This window comes from Trachurus japonicus, chromosome 18 (assembly GCF_045865225.1).
Source record: "Trachurus japonicus isolate A0001 chromosome 18, Traja_1.0".
Lineage (NCBI taxonomy): Eukaryota > Metazoa > Chordata > Actinopteri > Carangiformes > Carangidae > Trachurus > Trachurus japonicus.
Genome location: NC_140924.1, coordinates 18,454,663 through 18,467,912, shown reverse-complemented (window position 1 = coordinate 18,467,912; position 13,250 = coordinate 18,454,663). Strand labels below are relative to the sequence as shown.

General features: G+C 45.0%; 16 non-coding genes across 16 annotated transcripts; 4 read left to right on the top strand and 12 right to left on the bottom strand.

Annotated features, from left to right (window-relative positions):
* The first annotated feature begins 41 nt into the window (after positions 1 to 41).
* On the top strand, positions 42 to 114 carry trnav-aac (transfer RNA valine (anticodon AAC)). Its single transcript has one exon. It is a non-coding gene; the product is annotated as a tRNA-Val (tRNA).
* A 752-nt stretch (positions 115 to 866) lies between these two features.
* trnak-cuu (transfer RNA lysine (anticodon CUU)) lies at positions 867 to 939 on the bottom strand. The gene has a single exon. It is a non-coding gene; the product is annotated as a tRNA-Lys (tRNA).
* A 138-nt stretch (positions 940 to 1,077) lies between these two features.
* On the top strand, positions 1,078 to 1,151 carry trnan-guu (transfer RNA asparagine (anticodon GUU)). The gene has a single exon. It is a non-coding gene; the product is annotated as a tRNA-Asn (tRNA).
* Positions 1,152 to 1,549: 398 nt separating this feature from the next.
* trnan-guu (transfer RNA asparagine (anticodon GUU)) lies at positions 1,550 to 1,623 on the top strand. The gene has a single exon. It is a non-coding gene; the product is annotated as a tRNA-Asn (tRNA).
* Positions 1,624 to 2,836: 1,213 nt separating this feature from the next.
* On the bottom strand, positions 2,837 to 2,910 carry trnan-guu (transfer RNA asparagine (anticodon GUU)). The gene has a single exon. It is a non-coding gene; the product is annotated as a tRNA-Asn (tRNA).
* Positions 2,911 to 4,121: 1,211 nt separating this feature from the next.
* On the bottom strand, positions 4,122 to 4,195 carry trnan-guu (transfer RNA asparagine (anticodon GUU)). The gene has a single exon. It is a non-coding gene; the product is annotated as a tRNA-Asn (tRNA).
* An 830-nt stretch (positions 4,196 to 5,025) lies between these two features.
* trnan-guu (transfer RNA asparagine (anticodon GUU)) lies at positions 5,026 to 5,099 on the bottom strand. Its single transcript has one exon. It is a non-coding gene; the product is annotated as a tRNA-Asn (tRNA).
* A 507-nt stretch (positions 5,100 to 5,606) lies between these two features.
* Positions 5,607 to 5,680, bottom strand: trnan-guu (transfer RNA asparagine (anticodon GUU)). The gene has a single exon. It is a non-coding gene; the product is annotated as a tRNA-Asn (tRNA).
* Positions 5,681 to 8,025: 2,345 nt separating this feature from the next.
* On the bottom strand, positions 8,026 to 8,099 carry trnan-guu (transfer RNA asparagine (anticodon GUU)). The gene has a single exon. It is a non-coding gene; the product is annotated as a tRNA-Asn (tRNA).
* Positions 8,100 to 8,286: 187 nt separating this feature from the next.
* Positions 8,287 to 8,359, bottom strand: trnak-cuu (transfer RNA lysine (anticodon CUU)). The gene has a single exon. It is a non-coding gene; the product is annotated as a tRNA-Lys (tRNA).
* Positions 8,360 to 8,598: 239 nt separating this feature from the next.
* On the top strand, positions 8,599 to 8,672 carry trnan-guu (transfer RNA asparagine (anticodon GUU)). Its single transcript has one exon. It is a non-coding gene; the product is annotated as a tRNA-Asn (tRNA).
* Positions 8,673 to 9,637: 965 nt separating this feature from the next.
* Positions 9,638 to 9,710, bottom strand: trnak-cuu (transfer RNA lysine (anticodon CUU)). The gene has a single exon. It is a non-coding gene; the product is annotated as a tRNA-Lys (tRNA).
* A 351-nt stretch (positions 9,711 to 10,061) lies between these two features.
* trnaa-agc (transfer RNA alanine (anticodon AGC)) lies at positions 10,062 to 10,134 on the bottom strand. The gene has a single exon. It is a non-coding gene; the product is annotated as a tRNA-Ala (tRNA).
* Positions 10,135 to 10,349: 215 nt separating this feature from the next.
* Positions 10,350 to 10,422, bottom strand: trnaa-agc (transfer RNA alanine (anticodon AGC)). Its single transcript has one exon. It is a non-coding gene; the product is annotated as a tRNA-Ala (tRNA).
* A 214-nt stretch (positions 10,423 to 10,636) lies between these two features.
* trnaa-agc (transfer RNA alanine (anticodon AGC)) lies at positions 10,637 to 10,709 on the bottom strand. Its single transcript has one exon. It is a non-coding gene; the product is annotated as a tRNA-Ala (tRNA).
* A 1,294-nt stretch (positions 10,710 to 12,003) lies between these two features.
* trnaa-agc (transfer RNA alanine (anticodon AGC)) lies at positions 12,004 to 12,076 on the bottom strand. The gene has a single exon. It is a non-coding gene; the product is annotated as a tRNA-Ala (tRNA).
* Positions 12,077 to 13,250: the final 1,174 nt, after the last annotated feature.

The window sequence follows — 13,250 nt, the reverse complement described above, 5'->3', positions numbered from 1 at the left end:
ATGAGTCCATGGGTCTCCTGACACTTCTGGGGCAGGCAGGTGTTTCCGTAGTGTAGTGGTTATCACGTTCGCCTAACACGCGAAAGGTCCCCGGTTCGAGACCGGGCGGAAACAAATTTTTCTCTCAGTGATCTGATAATCACCCAACTCGGTCTGGGGGAATTACCTATGTAATCTTTTTACTTGAAGCACAGTGGCCCCTAACTTAAAATTTTAGGAGCGCAAACCGGAAATTTAGGGGCGCACACAGTAAATCTACCTGCAAAGCAAATATTCACATTTCCTTTTAATTCATGATCCTCACACACACTGGCCTGCCACCAGTTACAACAGATACCAGATTCTTTGAATCGCCCCTTCCATGTTTCACTAGCGTTATCTACAAATTTCCGAACGGCATCTATGGTCAAAACCGAAAGCCAGTTTTGCATTTCCGTAGGAATTGTACCTTAACGTTTCCATGGTTTTCAGTCGTTGTCATAGTTGCGGTAACCGCATGGATCTATTAACACTGGCTTTTAACACGGATTTCAATTTGTGTAATATCCATTGTTAAAAGCTGGTGTGATGATCCATGCATTTTACAGATTTTCAGTGAAAAAAAAAAAAAATCCATGCATTTACCGCGACTCTCCACCGGAAGAGCAAAACCGGCTTATGTTTTTGAAGTTCGGAAAAAGGTGGATATAAAAAAAAAAAATTCAAGCAAATGTACGTACAAGTTGATTAAATTTACTTCTCAAATTTTAGGGGAAAAACCTGGAGCCCTTCCTTGACATTGACATTTTTTCAAGAAACAAAACAGTTACCAGTTTCAGTTGTGTGTCTAAAATAGCATCTCAAAGCTCAGATCGAGAAAAGCTATGCGCCCAACGTGGGGCTCGAACCCACGACCCTGAGATTAAGAGTCTCATGCTCTACCGACTGAGCTAGCCGGGCTGTGAGGCACCCTTCCCCCACGTCATATGTCACCACTACTGGTCTCTCTCTTCCTCTTTCCCCCACGGAGCACGCCCCACCCCCTTCCTGCAGAGTACACACACAAAGGAGCTATTGCAATGCTCACTGAGCAACCTTGTCTCTGTGGCGCAATCGGTTAGCGCGTTCGGCTGTTAACCGAAAGGTTGGTGGTTCGAGCCCACCCAGGGACGAGAATCTTTTCTTGTACTAGACTGTATATAATCTCAAAGCCCCATTTTAAAAATCTCAAAGCCCCATTTTTCAAACCCTGTAACTATCAACATTAACAGGCGTAAGGGATTTTTTTAATGTTCTGTTCATTTTACTGAATTTCATAAAAATGTGTTTTTCAGAGGAAACTTGAGAAAGGCGTGCTTATTTTTCTGTTGTGATTTTGCTTAACAAATGTTCTCTAGTCTGTAATATGTAGTAGAGTTGCTACCATACTAGTGCAATCACATTGTGTTGTGTCACCACTACCGGTCTCTCTCTTGCTCTCTCCCCCACAGAGCACGCCCCACCCCCCTTCCTGCAGTGCAGACTAGATACACACACAAAACAGCTATTGCAATGCACACAGTGCAACCTTGTCTCTGTGGCGCAATCGGTTAGCGCGTTCGGCTGTTAACCGAAAGGTTGGTGGTTCGAGCCCACCCAGGGACGAGAATGTTTTCTTGTACTGGACTGTATATAATCTGTTTTTTTAATGTTCTGTTCATTTTACTGAATTTCATTAAAAAAAATGTTTTTCAGAGAAAACTTGAGAAAGGAGTGCTTTTTTTCTGTTGTGGTTTTGCTAAACAAATGTGCTCTAGTCTGTTATAGTGTCGCTACCATACTAGTGCAATCACACTGTGTCTTTATGTGGACAAAATACAACATCATCACATTAGAGTGAGAGCCGCATAAATCATACATTGACACAAAGGCGCTCATTTCTTTCTCGTGCTTTGGTCTGTTTGTTTTCTATGCGCAGTGGAGACACACCTAATAGGTTATATATTAGGTGCGTTTCCACTGCAGGAGTTCCATGTAAAAGGAGGGGGTAGGAACTTCTACAGGAGCCGTCCTCTCACTTGGCCCTCTGTGTTTTTTTCTGACAGTAAAGACGCTTTCTAAAGAAAAATAAAAAAGACAGGGTTTTAAATTGCCTGCTATCGCGTATTTATCACAATCTTTTTTTTTTTTTTTTTTTACCAGGCCTAGTACTGCTACTCTTGTCTTTTACTGAGTTCTTCTCTCCTTTTTCCGGACGTTTTTCCGTTCCACTTCACATTTTTCACACTCTCGATGAAGGTCAATGAATAACTAATAAGCCTGTGAATATTCTCATTTGTCCAGGTCATCGTTATCCCAAAGAAATTTAAATCAAACGCAAGTGGACTTGGTTATTTGTCTAGGAAGACGTTTCACCTCTCATCCAAGAGGCTTCCAAGAGGCTGGAGATAGGTCTACACCATCTATCTCCAATTTACAATGCTGCCCTTTCATCCCTTCCCAGGAGATTCAACAATCTAACCTCAAAGAGCAACTCTTCACAAATGGCCTCCTGTGACTCAAACGACTGTCGTTATAACACAATAGGGCACTAACGAAGTCGAAACCAACTTCCCACCAACGACTGTCACTCCAACGACTATCGTTGGCACATGGAGCACAAAGGGTTAGGGACATCATCGGTCTTGTGAACGCCCCCACAAGAGGTTAAATACCTGGATCTCCACACCAGATCGTTGGACCAGTCCCAGCCTGGTCGGATGCGTACATGAACTGATGAAGCCTCTTGGATGAAACGTGAAACGTCTTCCTAGACAAATAACCAAGTCAAGTTGCGTTTGATTTAAATTTCTTTGGAATAACTAAAAACAGAAAATTGCGTCCCTGGGTGGGCTTGAACCACCAACCTTTCGGTTAACAGCCGAACGCGCTAACCAATTGCGCCACAGAGACGGCACTGGCAGAAAAATAGGGGGCGTGGCCTCGTTTTTCTGTCCTGTCTCGGGTGATCATTGGTGCGCCAAGTCTTATAATGTTAAATAAAGTCCTGTATATGTTTATATGTTTCACACACACTGGCCTGCCACCAGTTACGACAGTTACCAGATTTTTTGAATCGCCCCTTCCATGTTTCACCAGCGTTATATATTTTTAAAAAACTAGCAAATTTACTGGTTGTATGCACAGGAAGATGAAAAATGTACTTGCACTGTCTCAGATTTTAGGGGAAAAACCCGGAGCCCTTCCTTGACATTGACAATTATTCAAGAAACAAAACAGTTCCCAGTTTAAGTTGTGTGTCTAAAAAAAAAAAAGATGGGGTTTTTAATTGCCGTCTCGATCGTCACGTAATCCCGCGATCACGTATTTATCACACTTTTTTTTTTATTAGGCCTACTGCTACTCTCGTCTTTACTGAGTTATTCTCTCTTTTTTCCGTCCGTCTTGGTTTTTTAGTAACGTTGGGTTTTAAAAATGCTGCTTATTTCAGGGCACTCTCTTAGCGTCATATCCTGCTTTGAGTCTGACCAATCAACACAGAGTAAATCTCAAGCCCCACTGGGACTTTTTCAGGGCCAATCTGAGTACCTACCTCAAGCAGGTAATCCGTTCGGCCTCGTAAAGGTTCCTGTAAACGGCCCTGTGGGGGAGGTTATGCGCCTAACGATTACCAAACAACCACCGTATTTGGTCTGTCATGGTCGTTCTCACCAAGGGGGCAGTTGTCGGTCTAAGAAGTGAGGCTCACTTCCGCGTTCAAAAACTGCAATCCCCTCGGCTGTCGCTGGGGGCTGGTGCCAGAAAGCAGCAAATCTACCCCCGCACACACTCTGAGGGGGGTGAATTTTTTTTCAACTCTACCGTTTCACCATTATTAGGTTTAAAATTCTGGCCAATTAGGGCGCGGAAACATTGAGTGACAGGTCCGGAGCGGTCCGGAGACAGGCTGCTTCGAGGTCAGTGGGTGGGTTCTCGGCCAGTAAATCCAACATGGCGCTGTTCAGGCCGCCATATTTGAGTGACAAAAACGACTCCCCAAAAACAATGGGTGACGTCACGGATGCTACGTCCATATTTTTTACAGTCTATGGTTCTCACGTCACATTTTTCACACTCTCAATGAAGGTCAATGAATAACTAATAACTTTTAACAGAAAATGATGCGTCCCTGGGTGGGCTCGAACCACCAACCTTTCGGTTAACAGCCGAACGCGCTAACCAATTGCGCCACAGAGACGGCACTGACAGAAAATGAGGGGGCGTGGCCTCGTTTTTCTGTCTGGTCTCGGGTGATCATTGGTGCGCCAAGTCTTATAATGTTAAAGAAAGTCCTGTATATGTTTATATGTTTCACACACACTGGCCTGCCACCAGTTACGACAGATGCCAGATTCTTTGAATCGCCCCTTCCATGTTTCACCAGCGTTATATTAAAAAAAAGCAAATTCATTGGTTGTATGCACAGGAAGATAAAAAATTTACTTGCACTGTCTCAAATTTTAGGGGAAAAACCTGGAGCCCTTCCTTTACATTGACATTTATTCAAAAAACAAAACTGTTACCAGCTTCAGTTATGTGTCTAAAAAAAAAAAGATGGGGTTTTTATTTGCTGTCCCGATCATCTCGATCGTCACGTAATCCTGCAATCGCATATTTATCACACTTTTTTTTTTTTTTAACTAGGCTTACTGCTACTCTCGTCTTTTACTGACTTATTCTCTCTTTTTTCCGGCCGTCTTGCGTTTTTAGTAACGTTGGGTTTTTAAAATGCCGCTTATTTCGGGGCACTCTCTTAGCGTCATATCCTGCTTTGAGTCTGACCAATCAGCACAGAGTAAATCTCAAGCCCCACTGGGACTTTTTCAGGGCCAATCTGAGTACCTACCCCAAGCAGGTAATCCGTTCGGCCTCGTACAGGTTTCTGTAAACAGCCCTGTGGGGGAGGTTATGCGCCTAACGATTACCAAACAACCACCGTATTTAGTCTGTCATGGTCGTTCTCGCTTCACATTTTTCACACTCTTGATGAAGGTCAATCAATAACTATTAACTTTATACAGAAAACTGCGTCCCTGGGTGGGCTCGAACCACCAACCTTTCGGTTAACAGCCGAACGCGCTAACCAATTGCGCCACAGAGACGGCACTGGCAGAAAATGAGGGGGCGTGGCCTCGTTTTTCTGTCCTGTCTCAGGTGATCATTAGTGCGCCAAGTCTTGTAATGTTAAAGAAAGTCCTGTATATGTTTTTGCTCCACACTAGAGAACTTGTTCTACCTTTCTTGTCGACCAAACGGCACTGCTCTCCCTCTGCCATTTTCACTCACACTGATTTTTAAATGTTGGTGTGTAGATACTGGATGTGCCAGATTGGATTGGGATCCTGTGCTTACAGATGACACCGCACTATACAGCCATAATCATTGGTTGTAAGTCGGAAAAAAGAAGGGTTTACTAGGCCTGCACGGTATCAGAAAAATGTGCAATGTGCGATCACACTGTTCAATATTGCAATTGTCATGTAATTGTATTCAGGAACTGTTTTGTATATGTTTACATACGTATGTATACCTGTGACCTTCAAGATTGACACAGGTGCTGATACCAGCGTGATATCAGATAAAATGAATAACTGATACAGAAAACTTTGCGTCCCTGGGTGGGCTTGAACCACCAACCTTTCGGTTAACAGCCGAACGCGCTAACCAATTGCGCCACAGAGACGGCACTGGCAGAAAATGAGGGGGCGTGGCCTCATTTTTCTGTCCTGTCTCGGGTGATCATTGGTGTGCCAAGTGATGACATGGACTTTGACAGCCCTGGAGGAAATGTTGACGGTCTAGGACATTTCACGGCTTTAACAAAGTACAAAGGCCAGCAATACAAGTTCATCATCCATGTGGTCAAAACAGCCAGCTGCAGCAACCTCTTGGGCCGAGCTGTTGCAGTGGTCATGGGACTGGTGAAAAGAGTGGATGAAATCCATGGCACGTTTGGTACAGATGTGGGCCTCTTGAAGATAAAGCCTGTAAAAGTATGCCTGCGAGACGGTACAGCGTTCAAAGCAGAACTGGAGAGAATGGTAAAGTATGACATCATCGAGGAAGTCACAGAACCAACGGAGTGGTGTGGTCCAATGGTCCCGGTCCCCAAGAGAACAGCTGATTCGGTCAACACAGGGAATTGGTCAACACAGGGAATCTGTGTTGGTCTAAAGAGACTCTGATGGCAACACTGCTACCTCAAAGGCCATGGCAAAAGATCGGAGCAGATATCTGTGAATATGCAAAGAAAAATCTGATTGTGATTGACTATTTCTCTCGCTATCTGGAAATAGCACACCTACCTGACTTGACTAGTGGGACCACCTGTGCATGACTCAAGAACATCTTCGCCAGGTGGGGGTGTCCAGATGAGCTACACACGGACAATGGATGACAGTTTTCAAGTAAAGAGTTATAAAGTTTTTCTGTGGCTTATGACTTTAAACACATCACCTCCAGCCCTTACTACTCTCAGTCCAACAGTGAGGCTGAGAGAGCAGCTCAGACAGCGAAAAGGATTCTCTGTTAGGCCGACCCGTTCATGGCCCTCATGAGCTACAGAGCCACATCGCTACAAGCTACGGCCGCCAGCCCTGTACAGCTGATGTTGGGACGTCAGATTAAGACGACCAGATCCAAAATCGAAATCATGATCAAAATTCAATTAATCGCCTACCTTTAATGAAAATTAAGACACAAATTGATACAGAGATCAAGGGTGGCGACGTCTTACCTCTGATGGGGGCGACGCCCATGGGAGGGGCAAAATGCCTCTATTATATAGCGCCCCCTTGAAATTTTCAGAAACGCCTCCACAAAGGGTTTTTTTTTGGAGTTGGAACATGAAAATCGATACACACGTGTAAGTTGTCAAGGCGCACATAAAAGTCTCTTGCACCATTGGTCTAAGTCGGCCATTTTGATTTTAACTCACCATTTTGGTGTGAGTTCCACTTCAAAATGTCTGTACATGATCAGAGCTCTGCCCTCTATGTCTCCATAAGCTCATAAGCAATCTCACTCATGTCGCCCCCTTGTGGAAACAGGAAATGTCGTATTTTACATCAACATTGTCCGATTTGCTTGAAACTTCACGTGTGTGATGCATAGACTGTAAAAAGAATGGACGTAGCATCCGTGACGTCACCCATTGGTTTTGGGGAGTCGTTTTTGTGACTCAAATATGGCGGCCTGAACAGCGCCATGTTGGATTGGCCGGCCGAGAACCCGCCCACTGGCCTCGAAGCAGCCTGTCTCCGGACCGCTCCGGACCTGTCACTCAACGTTTCCGCGCCCTAATTGGCCAGAGTTTTAACCTAATAACAGTAAAACGGTTGAGTTAAAAAAAAATTCACCCCCCTCAAGAGTGTGTGCGGCGGTAGAAACTATCGGTTGAGACCATAAAATGTTCTGACACCAGGCTTTTAACATGTTTATTGAGGATGTAAAGTCGGCGATTTTAACATGGGGGTCTATGGAGAATGCTCCCTTCTGACACCAGCCCCCAGAGGAAGCCGAGGAGATTGCAGTTTTTTGAACGCGGAAGTGAGCTTCACTTCTCAGACCGACAACTGCCCCCTTGGTGTGATGAGGGACCGCCCCTGAACCCACCTACAAACAACTGCTTAGCGCCACCTGGTGGATGAACAAAACATTGCATATTTTGGCTCCTTTCAGGCTTTTTCTCCCTTTCTGCTTCACGCCACAGCCCTGGCATGCCTCAGGCCACGGTGGCATGGGGTCGCGAGGGCCCGTTCATCGCCGCTTGCGGCTTTAATTCGTCTTAGTTTTCACTCACTCTCTTCACTCTAGTCCCCGAAACCCTACAAATCTTTAATGACGGAGGTTAAAGTGGTGAAGAAAAAGAGATGTTGCCGCTACAACAAAAATAAATGTTGTTTAAAATGCCTCTGTACTAGGTGAAACTTTGAACTCGTCTATTGAGACAAGTGCACTGGTGAAAAGAGTTCCTACCAGAGAATGGATCATTATGTCAACATACAATGCTCTGAGAACAAAAGAGCTCGTCCCTGGGTGGGCTCGAACCACCAACCTTTCGGTTAACAGCCGAACGCGCTAACCGATTGCGCCACAGAGACAAGGTTGCCACGTGGAGTACACTTCAGGGTCTTTGTTTGCAGCTCTGCTGCACTGAGTTATGCAACACTTGAAGGGGCTCGTCACCAGGAGAAGGAATGTCGGGGGCAGGGCACAGTCCTGCTGGTATAGTCCACAAAACATCAAGAACAGGATGTGCTCAATGAAAAACAAAGATGAAAAGTTATGCGCCCAACGTGGGGCTCGAACCCACGACCCTGAGATTAAGAGTCTCATGCTCTACCGACTGAGCTAGCCGGGCTGCTGAGAGCTAAAACACATGATGTTGAAACAAAATATTCCACATTGCACAATGAGATTTTCTCCACGTGTTACATGCAGATTCAATAACCAGCATCAAGCCTTTCTCACACTTGATAGAACAAGGCACCAATACTCCAAATCCCTCAACACACTTGACAACACCCACACTGAACAACTGACCTCACTGGTGCCCGGGAGATTATGAAAAACAGTACTCGCCTGCAATGGCGACATGTGGTCTCTGTGGCGCAATCGGTTAGCGCGTTCGGCTGTTAACCGAAAGGTTGGTGGTTCGAGCCCACCCAGGGACGACAGTTTTTTTCAACACTTAAGAGATCATTACACGTGGATTGCAAACAAAAGCAGTTATCCTTTGTTGTTTGACAAAGGTTAGACAGCGGGTTTCAGACATCCCCCACCCTCAACAATGTGCTCCAGCTCCTCCTGAGACATCCCGAGGCTTTCCCAGGCCAGTAGGGATACATAATCCTCCCAGCGAGCTCTGGGTCTGCCCCGGTGTCTGCTCCCCCTGCACATGGAGGCACACTCGAGGCAGCAACTCACCCCCCAACCTCAAGGGTTAACCCTCCTGGGTCAAGGAAGGAAGGACAAAGGGAAAGATGGGAGGGAACAGATTGGGTTACATTGGGTCAAAAGGGATGGAAGAAGTCAGGACGAAGGGAAAGAAGGGAGGAAGAAAGGGAGGGAAAAGGAAGGAAAGAAAGACGGAGGGAGGGAACAGATTCGTTCAGGGAAGGAAGAAGGGAAAGAAGGGAGGGAATAGATCAGGTCAATTGGATCAAAAGAGGAAGAACGTAAGGACAAAGGGAAGGAAGGAATGAATGAAGGAAGGGAATAAAGATTGTGGAAAGAAGGAAGGGAAAAAGGAAGGAAAGAAAGATGGAGGGAGGGAACAGAATGGTCAATTGGATCAAAAGAGTAAGTAAGTAAGGACGAAGGGGAGAAAGGAAGGAAGGGAATAAGGATTCTGGAAAGAAGGCAGGGAGAAAGGAAGGATGATGGAAGGAAACCAATTGATAAGGACAACAGGAGGATTATATTAAGTCCACTATTTTTTGGCTGAAAACCATTGCCTCAGATTTGGAGGTGCTGGGTGGTGAGAGTGATAACAGATGTGTGTAAAATGCAGAAGATAAGAACAACAAACAACAACAATTTTCCTGAACTACCCGTGAATCAAAAAATCTAACATGAAAGTAATGCATAGACAACTGAATGAAAAGACAAGAACAAGGACAAATTGTGAAAAGCTATGCGCCCAACGTGGGGCTCGAACCCACGACCCTGAGATTAAGAGTCTCATGCTCTACCGACTGAGCTAGCCGGGCTGCTGACTCACTGCAGGAAGTTGGATTTATAACCAGTCCCCCAAGTCGTTTTGTTTTTGATATAACGGAACATAAACACTTAAAAAACAATGAACATGTGGTATACAAATATACAATACCCTTCACAAATGGACTGATACCAAACAAAATGATACCACAATTTCACACATATGGAATGTGGTCTACTAAATTACATAGAACTAAAAGATGCAGATTCACAATGTATAATTCACAACCACAAATGGTGTTGTTTCTCCACACAAAAAGCAATGTACTGACAAATACCTCTTCAAAAGTTCATATTTCAGTATATCCGCATTGATAAGAAAGAAACAAAAAAAAAATTGTGGTTGGAGGATGCGGGCATCGATCCCGCTACCTCTCGCATGCTAAGCGAGCGCTCTACCATTTGAGCTAATCCCCCTCATGGAGGCTACAGGCTACCACTACACTATGTAAACTCCTCCTTCCCCTCGACCTCATGCAGTGGTCAGGATAGTGTCTGTGTAACCCTTTCTTGTTAACGTTATGCAGAATGACAGAAGTTACAGGCGCAGAGATACAAACTCACCAGCTGAGAAACATCATCACCACCATTAACACCGTCATGTAAAGCAACAATGCAAAATGAAAAGCTATTGGAGGATGCGGGCATCGATCCCGCTACCTCTCGCATGCTAAGCGAGCGCTCTACCATTTGAGCTAATCCCCCTCATGGAGGCTACAGGCTACCACTACACTATGTAAACTCCTCCTTCCCCTCGACCTCATGCAGTGGTCTGGATAGTTTCTGTGTAACCCTTTCTTGTTAAGGTTATGCAGAATTACAGAAGTTACAGGCGCAGAGATACAAACTCACCAGCTGAGAAACATCGTCACCACCATTAACACCGTCATGTAAACAACAATGCAAAATGAAAAGCTATTGGAGGATGCGGGCATCGATCCCGCTACCTCTCGCATGCTAAGCGAGCGCTCTACCATTTGAGCTAATCCCCCGTGTAGCAGTTGATGACTCACTCCAAATACGGACTTCCTGTAATCCGGGGTTCGAGAAACTTTTGTCTAATCACATTTTATTTATTATCTATACAGTCTTTAAAAATGATAATGATAATGATGATGTTCAATAGCATACAATTGCCATTCACTTTTAATTCATATCAAGTCCAAACAAGCTGAACAGAGAATGATCTGGAGCAGAGTCGGCGTCAGAGCACATCTAACTGGGGGGCATTCAGTGAATGCAGGACTCACTTTTTGCCACTCAACATCTGTAAATACGTGATGACATCAGTTTTCTGTCAACAATCAACACGCTAATCCACGTGTTATACCACAACACCCAAAGGAGCACGTTTTCACATGGGCACCGCATAGTGCCCCGCATAGTGCACTCACGTTGTCTAAAAATGACAGCCTCTCTCTCTCTCGTTATCTCTCTCACACACACACGCAGCCATTGCGCATCACTGAAACAACTGAAGCTACTAGACCACACAGCCAGATGCAGCATCAATTCAGACAGGACAAAACCCCACTCAGCTGGTGTTATAAACAATGCCACGGCGGGCAAAATACATTAAAAGAAGACTTACCTTTAGAAGAGTTGTATGCGGCGAGTGTGGCCACTAAACCAAAGTTCAAAGAACAGTGTCTTTCCACTGGGTTGGACATTTTCAAGTCAAGTCTCTCTTACTGTAATGTAAAGGCCAGCTGACGCACCTGGGGTCTCCTTTATAACCGTTGCGTACGCACAAAACGGGGCCTGAGAGTGGCATATGTCACTTTCCACGCCAAGGTTGTGATCTATAAAAAACAAACTTGACGGGAGAATGTGCATGTGTCATGATCGTTTATTCCTCAGAATGTAACTGATTCTGCTAATTGTTCAAAGTTTTATCAATCAGTCTAATTACCGTAAGCGATGAGCCCCGTGCGTAAAGGCCCCCACAGAGTCGGGCGTAATGTGCGCGTACTGTGAGCCGTGCGGACTCCACGCACTGTCCGTGGAAGATTGAGGTTTCATAGTCAAGCGTACAGTGTCACATTAAAAACAGGTCGATGTGAAGGTTTCCCACCGAGCAGTCTATTGCGTGACACTGAGTATGTGTACGTGGAGTCCGCGCGGTTGTAAAAATCGAGCTTTACGCAGACAGGTCCGGCGGACGACCGCTTTGGGTCCGCATTGAGTCCACCTCGAGTACGCGCGGACGTCCAGGGAGTCATATACGCCCAAGTATGCGGGGGCCTTAATGCTCCACCATGGCACCGCTGGAGGAGAATAAGATATTGGAGGATGCGGGCATCGATCCCGCTACCTCTCGCATGCTAAGCGAGCGCTCTACCATTTGAGCTAATCCCCCGTGCAGCGTCAGCTGACTCACTCCAAATACGGATTTCGGTATATTATCTATAAATCTATACAATCTTTGGAAATGATAATGACATATTTAATAGCATACAATTGTCATTAATTTTTAATTCATATCAAGTCAGTTTTCTGTCAACAATCAACACGCTAATCCATGTGTTATACCAAAACACCCAAAGGAGCATGATTTCACATAGGCACCGCATAGTGCACTCGCGCTGTCTAAAAATGACAGCCTCTCTCTCTCTCGTTCTCTCTCTCTCTCACACACACACACACACAGCCTCTCATCTCTCTTTCACGCATGCAGCCATTGCGCATCACTGAAACAACTGAAGCTACTAGACCACACAGCCAGATGCAGCATCAATTCAGACAGGACAAAACCCCACTCAGCTTAAAGTGTTATAAACAATGCCACGGCGGGCAAAATACATTAAAAGAAGACTTACCTTTAGAAGAGTTGTATGCGGCGAGTGTGGCCACTAAACCAACGTTCAAAGAACAGCGTCTTTCCACTGGGTTGGACATTTTCAAGTCAAGTCTCTCTTACTGTAATGTTAAGGCCAGCTGACGCACCTGGGGTCTCATTTATAACCGTTGCGTACGCACAAAACGGGGCCTGAGAGTGGCGTTTGTCACTTTCCACGCCAAGGTTGTGATCTATAAAAAACAAACTTGACGGGAGAATGTGCACACTCTGACCCATGCGTACGCATTGGTTTGGAGGAAAAGGGGAATTGGCGACACAGATGGTGTGGTGGTGAACTGAAATCAGTTTGAAGAAATGTAGAGTGAGAAGAACGACTATGTTTTTATTATCGGCACACATTTAATTTCAACCCGTATCATGCGTAAGATCCATGTTATCAGAATGATTTAATTCAATGACATTATTTTTTGCACTGGACTGAGCAAACATCTTCTAAAACTCAAACTCAAAATTCCTTCTCTGCAGTACAGTAATCACCATCTCTCCGTCATATTGTCCACTCCCAGGGCACAGTAGGAGGAGAGGATGGCGCGGCTGCATGGAATAAAGCATCCAGTCCACCTAACATGTTTGCACAATTGTTACATTCTGTTTTCTTGTTATCAGTCCTACTGGCATAAAGAAAAGTGTCATGATCGTTTATTCCTCAGAATGTAACTGATTCTGCTAATTG